Source organism: Pteropus medius, unplaced genomic scaffold (assembly GCF_902729225.1).
Source record: "Pteropus medius unplaced genomic scaffold, Ma_sr-lr_union100, whole genome shotgun sequence".
Taxonomy (NCBI): Eukaryota; Metazoa; Chordata; class Mammalia; order Chiroptera; family Pteropodidae; genus Pteropus; species Pteropus medius.
In genome coordinates, this window is record NW_024352784.1 from 11,190,449 (window position 1) to 11,206,194 (window position 15,746).

The 15,746-nt window shown below is 38.2% G+C and overlaps 1 protein-coding gene and 1 pseudogene across 6 annotated transcripts in view; one reads left to right on the plus strand and one right to left on the minus strand.

Moving 5' to 3' along the window:
• The window catches only part of RAB30 (RAB30, member RAS oncogene family), a 73,197-nt gene extending 57,559 nt beyond the window's left edge, over window positions 1–15,638 (minus strand). Inside the window, exons 1-2 of one of the 6 annotated variants that reach the window (XM_039848171.1) lie at window positions 15,426–15,634; window positions 10,617–10,664 (exon numbers count right to left, since the gene is read on the minus strand). The gene's annotated coding sequence lies outside the window, so the exon portion shown is untranslated. Of the gene's footprint in view, window positions 1–9,754; window positions 9,775–10,616; window positions 10,665–13,440; window positions 13,460–13,490; window positions 13,601–15,076; window positions 15,099–15,425 lie in introns of those variants that run through there. The other 5 variants (XM_039848172.1, XM_039848177.1, XM_039848175.1 and 2 more) reach the window with 5 other exon arrangements.
• Window positions 2,051–2,169, plus strand: LOC120590669 (uncharacterized; annotated as a pseudogene).
• Window positions 15,639–15,746: the final 108 nt, after the last annotated feature.

Below are 15,746 nucleotides of genomic sequence, written 5' to 3' on the forward strand. Positions count from 1 at the left end.
ACAACCTGTACTTGAACCACTGCTCGGTCTCTACTTAGCTATGACCTTAAGCAAGTCATGATCTCTTTGAGTTTCAGTTTATATATCTTAAAAAAGATAAGAAGACCTATCTTATAGGACTGTGGGAAGGATAAAACAAAATTGTGAATGGAGAGGTCATTGCACAGTGCCTAATGCACAGTAGCTGCTCAATAAATGATAGCTCCTAACTTTTCCCCCTTCAACCCTCACTTCAATTTCTTAGTATTAGATTCTAATACTTAGTCATTCTAATTCTTAATAATTCACCAGTCCTTAGTAATCTTGAGAAAATCACATGTATTATCCAATATCTTGACCATTTTACTTGCCTTTTGAACTATAACCATCTGTGACTTTAGATATGAACATTTCAAATAAGTCTGGGTCCTTGGACCTCTTACAGTTTCACTTCATGCTTCCTAAATTCATTTTGAAAGAAAAGAAAAACTCCCAGGTTTCTCTTCAACCTGATAAGCTTTCTCCAATCTGGAGGAAAATCCAAACCTTATAAATATTTGGCACATAGCTGTATTTGACAATGGTCAATTCAGCTAAACTTTCCACAAGGCTTAAAATAAAAAGGAGTTATGAGTTCACCAAAGCTTTACTTAATTTAGTAAATACGTAGTGTGCTTATGACCATAAGGACAATCGGAAGGATGAGGTTCTTGTGATCTTCATTATCTTCCTGATCTTTGGGATTATTTCCTCTTGACATCCTCTTATCCAATCTTCTGTATCCACCACTACAAGCATTATGACCATACTGTACGATTCTATTTTATGTCTCCTTCACTAATCTACAACCTCCTTTCAGGAAAGAACGATGTTCTGCAAAATCTCAATTACCAGTAACCACCAGCACAGTCCCTGGTATATAATACTAAATTAGCGCTGGATGGATGAATAGAGTTTTTAGATCTGGGAGAAACATTAGAATAATCTGGTCTAATACAAGGTCTTCATCTCACAGATAAGAAAGGAGCCTCAGAGCTATAAGATAACTCAGCCGAGGTAGCCTGGAAGGCAGCAAGATGACAAGCAGTGTCAGTCACATGTCATCTGACCATAAGTTCAAAGCCAGACATCACTTCTCAGTGTAGCTTAGAGGGTACCACATGGGCTCCACACAAAGACTTGCTCCTGCTACCTCTCAGTCATGTGACTTTGGGCAAGTTACTTCATCTCTGAGTCACAATTTCTGCATCTGTTATTTAGGACTATTAATAACTTCAGAGATTGAAGGCATTACATCTTCCAACATACATAAAGTATCTAGCATAGCACTGGCATGATGTGCTAAATAAATGTTTACTGAATGAATCATGAATGAGTCCCTGTCCGGCATACCATGACCTCAAGAACCTGGTTGAGACTTTGTATTTAAGTCTCTACCCACATGGAAGGTTGCTGGGACATCCATAATTATAGAACCATGTACTTGGAGATTTGTTCCTTGCTAGAATTGGATTTTAAAGCAGCACCAACTAGCCTCTTAACTTTGCTCACTGTTCCTTCTACCTGGGTTGCCCTTCCCACCTTCCTTATTGCCATATAAATCTTACCCATCTTCCATTGCCCAGCCAGATCTACCCTGTCTAGGAAGCCAGCTCTAATTCCTATGATGTCATCAGTCCTTCCTGTCTCACTATTTACTTTCCAGCACATAGTAGAAAAGTGTATCTGTTTGCTTTTTAAAATTATGGTTAAATATACATAATACAAAATTTATCATTTTCATCATTTTTAAGTGTACAGTTCAGTGCTATTAAGTATAATCAATCCCCAGAATTTTTTCATTTAACGAAACTGAAACTCTATACCCATGAAATAACAACTCCCCACTGCCCCCTCCCCTAACCCCTGGCAACCACCATTCTACTTTCTGTTTCTATGAGTTTGACTACACTAGGTACCTCAAAAAAGAAGCACTATACAATATTTGTCCATTTGTGTCTGGTTTATTTTACTTAGCATATTTTCAAGTTGTAGCATGTAGCAGAATTTCCTTCCTTTTTAACACTGAATAGTCTATGGCCATGCCACCCTGAACAGGCCTGATCTCCTCTGATCTCGGAAGCTAAGCAGGGTCGGGCCTAAGTTAGTACTTGGATGAGAGACACTAGGGAATACCAGGTGCTGTGGCTAAAAAGACTGAATAACGTTCTACTGCATGTGCATTCCACATTTTGCTTATTCATTCATCTCTTGATAGACACTTGGGTTGCTTCCACCTTATGGCTATTGTGAATAATGCTGTTATGAATATGGGTGTACAAGGGTGTATCTGTTTTATCTTCTCTACTTGAGTGTAAATTTCTTAATGAAAAAGACTGGGTCTCAATCATCTCTATGGTTCTCAAAGTGCCTGACAGGTGATGGGCACTCAGTAAACACCCACCAAATAAGTAAGAAAGGACTCTGCTCCAAACATGAAGTGAAAAAGTAATCGGCTTCCACACAAATTTGCCAAATGGCAGTATCATACAGCAGAAAATCACAGGCTTTGCAATAAGACAGTCTTGATTTCTGGCCCTGGATCTGCCTCTTACTAGTCATAGGATCTCTTGCATGTTACTGAAGCTCTCATAGCTTCAGTTTCTTCAAGTTGTTTTTGCTACAATTAAATACTACAACTTATGTAAAGCAGTTAGCATAGCTCTTGGTACATCATAAACTCAAAAACTGTTTGCCAATATTATTATTATAAAATTATATAATACAAGTAACTTATTGTACTATGAACATGCCCTTTAGCTTCCTGACCATGATAATTTTAAAAGCAAAGAGCACAGCAGTATTCTGAAACCAAGCAATTTATGGCAGTAACAGTTAAAACAGACACAATCACCACAGTTCAATGACTCAGTTCAGTATTATCGAATGTGGAATCTTCAGCTACACAGTTGCAGCTCCAGTAGTTGGAAATGTTGTCACTTCAAAGGGACAGACCTAAATATTATACTAAGGGTCATCTTACTCAGAAGAGCAGCCTGTTCAAGATCTTATAAATGTTTTTTAATCAGGATTACTTGAGGTTTTTTTTGTTTGTTTTTTGGTTTTTTGATTCTTGGGCTAAATCTATTTTGAATTTCATCATTCATATTTTAAAGCACTGAGCAAAAAGACAGAAGAAATAAATAGATCTTTATTACTATTTCAGAAAGAAATATTTATTTCATTCTATCTCAAAGGAAATTGAGCTCCCCGACGCCAGTCCCAGTTCCTCTAGGACATGAATTCCTTTTGAGGTTGCTATCCAAATTTCTAAACCAGAAACATTCCTTCCGAAGTTAGGCCCTAGAAAGCAGAGTTCTTACATATTAGAAGAAAAAGCTTATTCAAGTTTCTTTTTGTCTGCCAAAACAACTAATATTTGAAATGGCTAATTAAAACGGTTCTCTGAGACAAAATCAGAAACTTGATTGTCTGGTAGAGGAGAGGGATGAGAAGAAAAAGAAAAAGGAAAAGGAAGTTGCCTGAATGCTAATACTGGCCTAAATATGGCCCCAAGTGCCCATAACTCCTAACTTTCCTCGGACAATCATGATTTCATGTAAATTTATACTGAGATGATTTACTAAATGAATAACGAAATGGGATTTGCTATATATTTTTGTAATTTTTTTTCAATTAAATGAATTTATAAATAAAGGGAAAAATTCTTTGTCAGAACATGATTCTCAGTTTTGAGTTTAGAACAATAGTGTTGCCGTATGCATGCCATGTGTCAATTTTAGTTTGGCTCCCAAGCAATGGCTAAGGGCTACTGGCTGCCTTGCCCATCAGGGATCCTCAATGTACTTCAAAGCCCAGCAGGTGAAGGGCACCATGCTGGGACTTGATACCCAAGACCTTGTTTAATCCTCACAACAATCCTATGCTCTAGGTATTGTCATATCCCCACCCTTCTTTTTTACCTTTTTATTTTGAAATAATTTTGGACTTACCAAAAAAAAGCAAGAAAATTACTAGGAATTCATATATATGCTTCATTCAGACTACCTAAATGTTATTTTACTGCATTTGCTTTATCATTCTCTCTTTCTGCAAACAGATATGACTTTACCACTAAGTACTTATTATTTCCTCAAAAATAAGGACATTCTCTTATAGTTTCGCAGTATAATTATCAAAATCAAAAAATTAATATTGATACTATACTATAATCTCAACCCTTATTCAAATTTTACCAGTTGATCAAATAATGTCATTTATGGCAAAAGAAAAAAATTTCTCTGGTGCAATCCAATTCAGGATCGTGTGATGTGTTTAGTTTTGTGTCTTTAGTCTCCTTTAATCCAGAACTATTCCTTATTGTTTGTCTTTCATGACCTTGACATTTTTGAGAAATACAGGCCATTTACTTTATAGAATGTTTCTCAGTTTGGGTTTATCTGATATTTCCTTGTGATCAGATTCAGGTTATGCATTTTTGGCAAGAATGCCACATAGGTGATGATATATCCTTCTCAGATGCTGACTCGTCTCATCACTGGAATTAACATTGATCATTTAGTGAAAATGGTGTCAACCACCTTTGTGCTCTGTAACGCAGTTCTCTCCCCCTTTGTAATTAATAAGTATCTTATGAAGAGATATTTTAGACTAGGCTCCTCTATCAAAAATGAGGAATATAAGACGCAGAAAAGTTGTGACTTGTCTAAGATCACACAGCTTTAAAGTGCCAGAACACAAATTCAAAGTTCAGTTTGTAAGCTCTCATTCTTTGAATTCTTCTAAAGCATCCCATGCCTCATAGATCAGTCACCAATGGCTAAAGCAGCCTTGTCTACTGCCCTTACCATGCATACTAGGAAAAACAATATGAGGACACCATGGCCCATGGAATCCTGGTACTTCCCCTGATCTAAAGAACTAACATGATCCAAGCCACTCTCTCTAGGGCTGCTTCTAAAGGACAAGAAATCCTTAAGTCAGCACTTTATACCCAAGCACCCCACTCTCTGGTCAATGAACCTAGGAGAGCACTGGAGGAGGAAAAGTCAGCTGGTACTAAAAAGTAGAAGATGGAAATGTACATGCATTAGGACACGAGGCTGAACCAGGAAACTTTAAATACATCATCCCTATCCAAAGGCCAAAACTCACCATACCCTGACCTTTCAGCTGGCCATCTGAAACTTCATTTTGAGACATCATTTCTAATTTTTTTTTGTTTTAATTTTTGGAATAAATAATACATTGGTAGTACATTCGTGTGGTTCAAACTCAATGTGATATACACATTAGAAGGGTTAGAATTTTAAAAAAAGACAGATAATAAGAATATAGAGAAACTGCTGGAGGAAATATAGAATGGTGCAGCTGCTTAGGAAAACGATTTGGCAATTTCTCAAAAGTTCAAACATAGAGTTATCAGTTGACCCGACAATTGCACACCTAGATACAGATGCAAATTAAATAAAAACAAATTTCTGCTTTAAAACTTACAGGCAAATGTTTACAGTAGCATTCTTCAAAATGGCCAAAAAGTGGAAATAACCCCAATGTCCATCAACTGATGAGTAAATAAATAAAATGCAGTATCTTCATACAATGAAATATTATTTGGCAATAAAACAGGAATGGACTACTGATCCATGCTACAACGTGGATGAACCTTGAAAAGATTATGCTAGTGAAAGAACCCAGTTACAAAAGACCATTTATATGAAATATCAAGAATTGGCAAATCTATAGGGACAGAAAGTAAATTAGTAGTTGCCTGGGACTGGAATGCTAGGGTAAGGAAGATAGCAAATGATGGCTAATGAGTACAAGGTTTCTTTGGAGGATGATGAAAATGTTCTAGATTCTGATGACTGCATAACTCTGTGAACATACTAAAAACCACTGAATTTTACACTTTAAAAGGGTGAATTGCGTGATGTGTGAATTACATCTCAATAAAGCTATTTAAAAAGTCAGCATTTTATGAAATAGTAAATCTCAAGAAATCTCACTACACACACACACACACCACACACACACACACACACACACACACACACACACACACACACTGTACCACTCACTCCTGCTATCCTGTACCAGTAACCACTTTGCTATTTTATACTCTTCCAGGAATTCTTTGTGCAAATCAAAATATGCTTAGCCTCACTTCTTTCACAAAACTTGCACTGTTCTGCCACCTTCTTTCTTTCACTTCATATATCCTTGGAGATTTTTCCATATCAGTGTCTGCAGAACACCCTAATTCTTGTTTGTAGATTAATAGTTTTCCCTTGTGTGAACACACCCATTTATTTATCCAGTTTCTCACTGATGCACACTTAGGGTTGTTTCCAATCATTTGCTGTTACCACCAATGATGCAATGGTTTTAACTTGGTTTCATCAGATGGCATTCTGCTCCTGGACTACCAGGAATCAGCACGAGTAGCAGGGACAACTTTTGAGTTAGTCAGAACTGGGTTTGCATCTGGTCTCATCTGCTAACTAGCTATGTGACTCTGGGGAAGTTACTTGTATTTTCTGAGCCTTAATTTTCCTCACTTTTAAAGTGGGTAAAATCCCACCTACTTTATCAGGTTGTTTTTAGGGTTAAGTAAAATAGAACAGAAACCCTGCGGCCAAATTTGGGACAATCTGTGTATCATAAAGCATAACGCTGGAAAAAAAAGAAGGCAGAAGGTTGGTAATGGATTATAATACATAGGGTGGAAAAAAAGAATGCAGGAATCCAAGTGATAACAAAAAAGGCAGGGGGAGTGGGGAGGGCGCTAAAAGCTAATCTATCAGAAGAACATCAGGTAACAAATACAGAAGGAAAGAAAGACATAGAAATTCATCCTTTTATAGATACCAATTGATCTAGGCAAGGGTTATCAATAGATGTTAAAACAGTTGGATGTAAATTGTTCAAGAACAGGATAGTCACACAATCTCAAAGGATCACTCTACAGATAATTTTATTAATTACAAAGAGAGAAGAGCACCTTTACAATACAGAGGTCTGGCAATACTACCTCATCCAAATGATCGAACCTCTTGTCACCAGTGATGTTACAAACTTACATTATGTGTCACCTAGTGCAATACAAGGGGAGGGAAGCAACATCATCTATGGGGAATTCTTACCACAGATGTTTAACCTGAGTCTAATAATGTGAACACAATCAGATAAATCTAATTTATAGTCTACCAGGCAATAGATTTGCAATCTTCAAATTTTCAATGTCATAAAAGACAAAAAAGGCAGGGGCACTGTGCTACTAAACTAAAAAGATCTAATCCTTGATTTTATCTTGGGCCAAAAAGAAAAAAAAAGTTATAAATAACATTGGAACGACTGGGGAAAAAATTGAAAATATTGTTTCCATGTAATATTATGGTTACATGGGAGAATGTCCATATTCTTAAGAGATACACTTTCCAGTGCTTAGAGATAAAGTGCTGTGACATCTGCAACTTAGTTTTAAGTAGTTTAGGAAATAAAAGTGTTGTGTGTGTGTGCATGCGCTTGTGTGGAAAAAGAAAGCAAATTAATCTGGATGAAGGTGTATGGGGTATTCGCCGTAATATTTTTGCAATTTTTCTATATGTTTGAAATTTTTCAAAATAAGCTGGGGGGAAAAAATCGAATAAAACATATAAACCATCTGGTATCAAGTAGATGCTATGACAATTCAGATCATAGTTTCAGCCAACTCAATAGACCTACTGAAAGCTCCTCTCCTGTGCCTATAGGTAAAATGAACTACATTAAAGGCCACCAATCAGTCCTGCCTTCGTAAAGGTTACACTTTTGATCAGAAGGCAAGGCAAAAACAGGAAGCAGCTGGAGAAGCAGTGTGATTTTGGTTCCAGAAAATCTACCTAGGACCTATATCTGAACACTTTTTTAAACTTGGCAACTTTAAAAAACAAAACAAATTACTTAACTTCACTAAGAAGTTTCCTCATTTATATGTAAAAATTGAGCTAAAATCTACCAACTAGGATTGAGAGAGTAAGGCAGCTTACATAGAACACCTCTATAAGCATCTTTTATTGAAGGCTCTCTTTAAAAGATGTTAGTCTCCTAGAAAATAAGTTGGGAAGAAGGAAAACTAGATGGTTCCACCTTTGTTTCCCTATCAGAACACCCAGCACAGGACCTTGCATTTAGCTTATGCTCACAAATACTCGTTGAAGTAACAATAAGACTTTATGAGACAGAATGTCTTTCAGGCTACAAATGCCATTGGAATTAAAGGAAAGATTAATATGAGTTGGCCCAGCCAGAAACAGCCGCACCTTCACAACAGCACATATTTATGTGCACACAAGTTTGCTGAAGCCCCTTTATACATATTATTTCATTTGAGCCTCACTATAATCTCCATTTCATAGATGAAGAAACTGCTGCTTGAAAAGATAAATTACCCACTTAGCACACAACTCAAATTTGTGTTTGCTCCACCCAGCCACAAAAGAATGAAAATAATTAGCTAAAAGGATGGAAATAATTCACAGCTAATGAGCCTTGCAACATCTTCCTTAGGGTCCTGGTTGGGTCAGAGTGAGTCACTAATGGCCACTCCTAAATTCATACTTTTACTAAAGAAAAATGACAAAAATCTGCCCTGGGATTGCTTCTATTGATAATCAAAACGGTGAATAATCAGGTCTTTCAACCACCTGCTTCAGATATTTAAAAAGTGGAACTTAAATTACCCTTTCTGCTGTGGTTGTGTGACAGAGGAAGTGAGGAGAAAAGGTTATTTTCATCTCAAGGTTCATGGTGTCCACATTTTAGTGAAGTTAACCATAACAAAAAATAAAATTTTCTGCAGAATTTTCTGGGAAAAATTCTTGGCTGCTTTGCTGTTTCAGTTCACTTTTTAAACACCATGCTGTGTTGCAGGGCGGGGATAATGTATCTTATATCTATCTCTCTTGCAGAGGTTTCTATGTTATTTACATATCAACCTTCATTACAGCCATCCACAAAAACCAGCAGGAACCCTGCGATTCCATTTTTGCCCACTTTCTTTCCACCAATCACAACTTCCTTCCCTTAGTGAGAGAGTTTATCTCAAGTGGCTAATGAACTTGGCAACGGTATGTAGAAATGGCACTGTCATTCACTGATAAGAATTTACATCAGGGGGCAATTAAAGGGAAACTATTCATACCATTTGACCCAGCATTTCTACCCCTAGGACACATCCTACGAAAATATTCTCACAAATTCATCACAAAAGGATGCATACTCAAATGCTCACTGCAGTATGGCCCGAAAGCCCTTAAAATGAGTAAATTAGAGCAACATGCAAATACATGGGACAAATGCCCAAAATATACTAAGGTAAAGAAAGCAAGCAAAACAATATGTATTACAATAATATCATTAGTATATGTGTGATATACTAATACACAGCAAAATCTCAACAGTGGATTCTCTTTATGGAGTAGAATTAAGGGGAAATTTTCCTATGTAGTTCATTGTGCATTTCTGTAATAAATTTTTATTAATCTTATTTATGTCTAGAATCAAGAAACAAATTAAAGGTATATATTTATGTGCCCTTTCTCATCCTTTCCTCTTCACTTCAGCTAGTTTGCAGTTCCACCTGCATTACTACCTCTAGTCTTATCAAAGATAGATTGCCAGCTGGAGAAGTTTACACTCTTATAGACAGGATCGTGTATAGAAAGGGCACAAAGATCACTTACAAGATCCCCAACAAATGGTATTCCAGCTCACAGGCTGGTTAAATACTTACAGTGACCAAGAAAATCACTACCTTCTGAAGGAACCCTTGACATCTTCTAGCTTTGAAGCAACCCTTGACACTTCTAAAGATGACATTCAGGAACAGCAACTGATTTAAACACCAATACTCACAACATGTCAGGCTCAGCAGACAGAATCATTCAAGAAAACTAACATTGTTACTGATTGTCTAGCATGCAGCTCCCATTAAAATTTCCCCGATTGTTCCCAAAATGTCCTTTATAGCTTTTTTTTTAAAGTCCAGGATCTAATCAAGTGTTACATGTTGCATTTGGTTGTCACAGCTCTTTAGTCTCTGTTAATCTAGATCAGTCACCCATACATTTTGTTTTATTTTGTTTTGTTTGTCTTTCATGGCATTGACATTTTGAAAGATCACAGGCCAGCTGTTTTGCGGTACGTCCCACAATCTGGATTTGCCTGATTATTTCTTCATGATTAGATTTAGGTTAAACATTTCTGGCAAGAATTCTACATCAATGATGTTGTGCACCTTCCATTGCACCAGGTTATATAGTTACACTAAGTTATCTTTTTATTCATTTTGTCACTAAGCAAGCATCAGCCAGTAAATAAAATATTTAAAACAATAAATAAAAACAGCTACCATGAACACCAGATATACCAGGTATAGTGCCAGACATTAAACACATATTATCTCATTTAAACCTCACAACAGTCTGGCAAAGAAACAGGTTCAAAGAGGTAAACTAACTTGCCCAAGGACACACATGCAGTGATAGAAAATATGTGCTTGCATATGTGAGCACACATACATGCACTTTAACATATGATCACAGGAGTTTATGGTCTCCCTGAGGATCCTCCATGGACAAGTTAAAAAACCCTGCCTTAGACTAATCTTGAGGAGGCCTTTCTAGTTTTCAACAGTTGGATTCCTATGGGGAAGAAACAAAGAAACTGAAAATAAATGAACTGTTATCCATAAAAAATTCGTTCATTTTTGGAAATGTTCTCATTTGGTGATGGGACACATTTTCACCAGAGCCAAGAAAGTAGGGTAATGGCTTCATAAATTATTATAACATCCTGGTGTTTTCACTGTTTGTCTTCGTTTTTAACTATTCTACAACAAAGTGAGAGAAATAAAGACAATGTAGAGAACCTTTTGTAAAGCTAAATATATTTTAATTTTAAAATTAAGCTCTTCCTACAACTTTTGATATTTAATGTTCTTTATTTTATGAGATAAAAGTAAAGGGAGACATTTAAAAATATCTTTACTATAGAAAAATAACTATTGTCAACAGCTCAAACCCATCTTATCACTTTTTTGTACTTATCTATAAAATTCAAAACTTTGAGATCCATTGATTTAGGAAACTCTATACAATTAAAATTATTTTTGAGAAACTAATTTGAATAAAGGAAGTACAAATCAAAAAGAAACCAGATCTGAAATATTTCTGAATTTCCCTAAACAACGTCCACAAAACCAAAGGCTTCAGGTCTTGTTAAAAGCATTTTACATTTGACATTTGCATTACTAAGTGCTGTCTTCCAATGTGTTGGTATTTCCTGCTTTTGAATGGGCCCTTAGTGACTTAGGTTAGTTCACTCAATCAACAAATATTCAGAGTCCCTAATTTATGCTAGGTACTCTATTTGGTGCCTGGTAACAGTGTGGAGAGTTCTTTCTTGCCTTCCTGTCTCGTCTAAAGTCACCAGCCACTTTGTGGATACTACCCCTTCTCCAAGGAAAGAATAATGAAAGCCTCCCTTGGGACTATGCTCTCCTAGCAAGGCCTACATACCTCTATCTGTGATTATTTGTTTATGTGTTTCTCCCTCACCTATGCAAATTCTTCCAAAGCAGACACTATCTTATTCAATGCTATCTTCCCAGCACAGTGCACATATAGCTGGTGATCAGTATAAACTCATGAAATAAATATATTTTACAGATGAGGAAACTAAAAGTCAGAAAAATAACATATGTCAAACAACATACAGCTAATAAATAAAGCTCCACCAGAGCTCTCTTCTATTCCACCATGCCATATCGTACATGCAGACAGGGTAAGAGAAAGATCTTAAATGTCTTCCTGGAACCTCAAACTCAGCATGTACAAAAGTCCTTCCTTCTCAAAAAAATAAAAAAAAAATCTGGTCCCCATCCAGTGTTCTCCTTTTCTGTCCAGCGGCTCAAGGAAAAACTCAAGTTATCTTGACTCTCTCTCTTCTCCCTCTCCTGATAGCCAATCAATCAACAATCTTATCAATTATAATCTTCAAACTTAGTATCTCTCTAATCTCTTCTCTTCTCTCCAAGCCCTCTGCCACCATCATCAATCACATAGACAACAAAATGACTTATTATTTGGTCTTCACAAATTCACTTTGGCCAATTTTCTCCAATCTCTTCTCCACTTAACAGCCATGGTGATGTTTTTACTATCTTTCTACATATGTAATTGATCTAGCTAATTAAAGCTCTCTATTAGGTTTCTATTGCTCTTAAGATAAAGGCCAAAATTCATCTGTGGCTCAAAAAACTGCCCACTGTGTAGCCACTGCCTACTGTGTAGCCTCTGCCCACCTCTCCAGCCTCGTTCTTATTCATTTTGGTCTCTTCTCCAACATACTGACTGACTTCCTTTCAAATCCTCATATTTACTGTTTCTTCTTTTTGTACTTTGAACATGCAGTTCTGTCAGAAATCCTCTTTGCCCCCTCTAAGCACCTCCCATTGCCATCCTAAATTACTTCCACTGACTCTTCATGCCTCTTGAAATGTCACTTCCTATAGGAAACTTTCCGTGGTTCCCCCAGACAAGGGGAGAGCACCAGTTAGGTACTCCTACTCTACTTTGTAAAACATTTCCCTTTGGCAGTAACATTCATTACACTTGCAATTACTTATCCAATGATTGTCTCCCCTGCTAGAATATAAACTCCATGAAGGCAAGAGAAGCTTCTCTTTTATGGATACTGACGTATCCATAGTTATTAGAACACAGTAGCTGCACAACTAATATTCATTGTCAGAATGACAAGCTGGAGCCAGATTGTAGTAGGCAAAGTAAACAAAGGAGCAAAGAGAATTATTCCTTTACAAATATGTAAACTGAGGCAGTAAGAAGAGCACAGTTATTTAAGGTCACAGAGATAGTAGAGATGGGGCCAAAGGTAACACAGCATTTAGCTCATTTTTCCACCCTAAAACAATAAAATGTGTGGGTGGGAGAGGGAGCATCTTAGAAGAAGAAAATTAGAAATGAGAAGATGGTGAGAGAGAAGTCTAGAATGACAGCTCTTGAATCTGCCTGTCACACCAGTTGCCTCCAGATGGACAAGAGACTTCCCATGCCTAGAGAAGCACTATGGTAAACAAACAAATACCACTACACCCTTCTCCTTAAGAGGCAGATATAAAATAGCAAATGTCTTTCAAACACAAAAGAGAAGAAACCACAGGAGGGAAAGATGTTGTCCCTTCAGGTATCTCCAACAAAACAAATGGACAGTTTGGCATCCTGGGTTGGTCCTCTGCAATCAACAGAGACAAAAGGGGGGAAAACAGCCTTCCCACCACTTACTGGAGCAGGGATAAGAAAAACTAAACAGTAAATGAGGCGGAAACCATTTAAAGTCTACTTATTCTTGAGGAATCATGAGAACATTTCATGTAAAGCATTTTAAAACCTTGCTAACCCATTGGCGGTTCTTAAATCAGGTACCAATACTTTTGGCATGAACTCAACTGCAACATTTCATTGTCCACATGCTGCTGGGGCCAACTTATGTCTGTCACAGAAGCCACAAACCAGGTCAAGGGGTCAGGCTCGTTGTTGCTCATCCTGCCAAGTACCAACTGCAAGAAAAAGAAAAGACAAAGCCTCCTCAAAGAGGACTCTGTAGAATAAATATTCACACGGTCTACACACACCCTGGAGTTTCTGGGTGAAGTAGAGAAGGGGTGGGGAGGGTATTCAGAGATTGGAAAAAGACTTGGTAAAAGAGACATGTATACTAGTGATGAGAGGGAGACACAGAGGAAAAATAAGAATTGCAAATGGAGAAAAAGGAAAAGAAAACTGAAAGAACTTAGGGGTATCGAGAGGTGGAGAAAGGAAGGTACGAGGGAAAAGAGTAAAGCACCCAAAAGAGTAAGCAACAGAGAGACATAGAGAGAGACAAGGCCAGGCAGTCCATCTTTTCTCAAATCCAAAAGCTGCTCACTGCGTTCCAATAAATCACTCCACTACAAAGCGCATACAATAGACTGTCCTTTGCATTCAGTAACAAGCAGCATTAAACGAAGTATAATCCAGCTGCAACTTTGGAGATCTAAGGGTCTGAATTAAAAATGAACAAAACTAGTTTAGCAGCAGAAGACAACCAGTAATGACTTTCCCTCAATGCCTGACTTGCCTTTAAAAAGCTTTGGCATTTTAGAATTAAGCATAAAGTATCCTGGCATTTCTCCTTCTTTTGACATTCCAAGAGGGGGTGTGGTTGACCCCAGGTCCATTCATTTCCAAGGTTGTAGATCTCTCAGCTAAGACCAGCCCCATCTGCTCTCGAGTCAGCCAGCTGTTTATCTCAAAGTAACATATTTATTGCACTAATCATCCTAATAACTTGCAAGAAAAGAGCCAACATCATACAAGTCAGAATGCTTTCTGTCCTGTTAAATTTGTAAGTTTGTTTAAAAACAAAAAGAAAACAAACAAAAAACTCTACTAGGCGCCTTGGTTTCCCTGGTTAGGATCACTCTCCTCTATGGGTACCTTTCATTAATGGCAAATGAAAAGTAACAGTCCTTCTAACTTTCCCTTTCCCTAACGGGTTAAAATGAACCCAGGTTTCCTTAATGATCCCATCTCCAAAGCGTTATTTGTGACTGGTGACTGTGCCTCAGGAAACAGCAGCTCGTTATGGTACCACTGCCGATGGCAAGGAGCCTATTGCAATGTAATTTAAAACATTCACACAAGCACAAATCTGTCGGCTCCACTTCTGCAGTCGGGAGAACACTTAACGAAAATGCTGCTTCCAGCAGCATAACAGAAGCTTCCCCAGACACGTGAAATGTTTCTGACTGGCACGGAGTGCACCATTAAAGGACACTGTCACCTCAAATCGGCAGAAAAGGCGAGACAAACGACACAGACACACATGCACATAAAATAGAGCCCCACAAAACTTAACCTACTCAGAAGCACGCTCATCTTAAAAATGAATAGTGTGTGCTCGCCCAAGCGACATAGAAATGTTCTAAAGTAGTGCGACCACATTAAATCACTGTCTCCATTTCTCCCCACGCATCACCCCTTCCCACTCAAACCTCAGCACTCGGGCCGTATGTGACAGGACTGCAGTCCCCCACCTCTGCTTTCTCCTGATTTTTCAAGAGCTCTTCCCAACATCCTCCCCAGCCCAGCCCCCTTTCTCAGCCTCAAAAAGGTTGAGGGGAGTTGCGACTAGAGAACTGGCAGGAATCAGTCCTCCGGCGGGGGAAGGTTGCTAGAGTTGTTCTTTGCAGTGACCCAAATTGCACAGAGCATTTCGCTTAGCAGCGCTTGCCAGCACCTCCCCAATCCTCCCGCCCCCCCATCTTCCCAAAAGAAAGCCTTGAGAATTAAGCGGGAGGAATAACTTGGTAAAAATCATTTGAATAAATCACTTCAACTCACCTGGTTTGGGATTTTTCTCCCCACCCCAGGCATACACAGAAATGATGTGCGAATGAGTCACCCGCGCAACGGAAGGTGTTGCGATGTCCTAAGTCCAAGGACTGGAGTGAGTCCTTGCCCTGGTGCTGCTGCTACTCTTAGCTCAGCTGGAGCGAGCGGCAATCGCAAGCCCAGCAGCAGCAGGGGGGTGGATAGACCGTAGCACAATGAATGCAGTGGGGTTTTTGCAATGACATCATCCCTGTCCAAAAGGCCCCAATAGCCATGCTCAGGAGCGCTGCATTTGGGGAATTGTAGTTTTCTTGAGGCTTGGCGGAACCC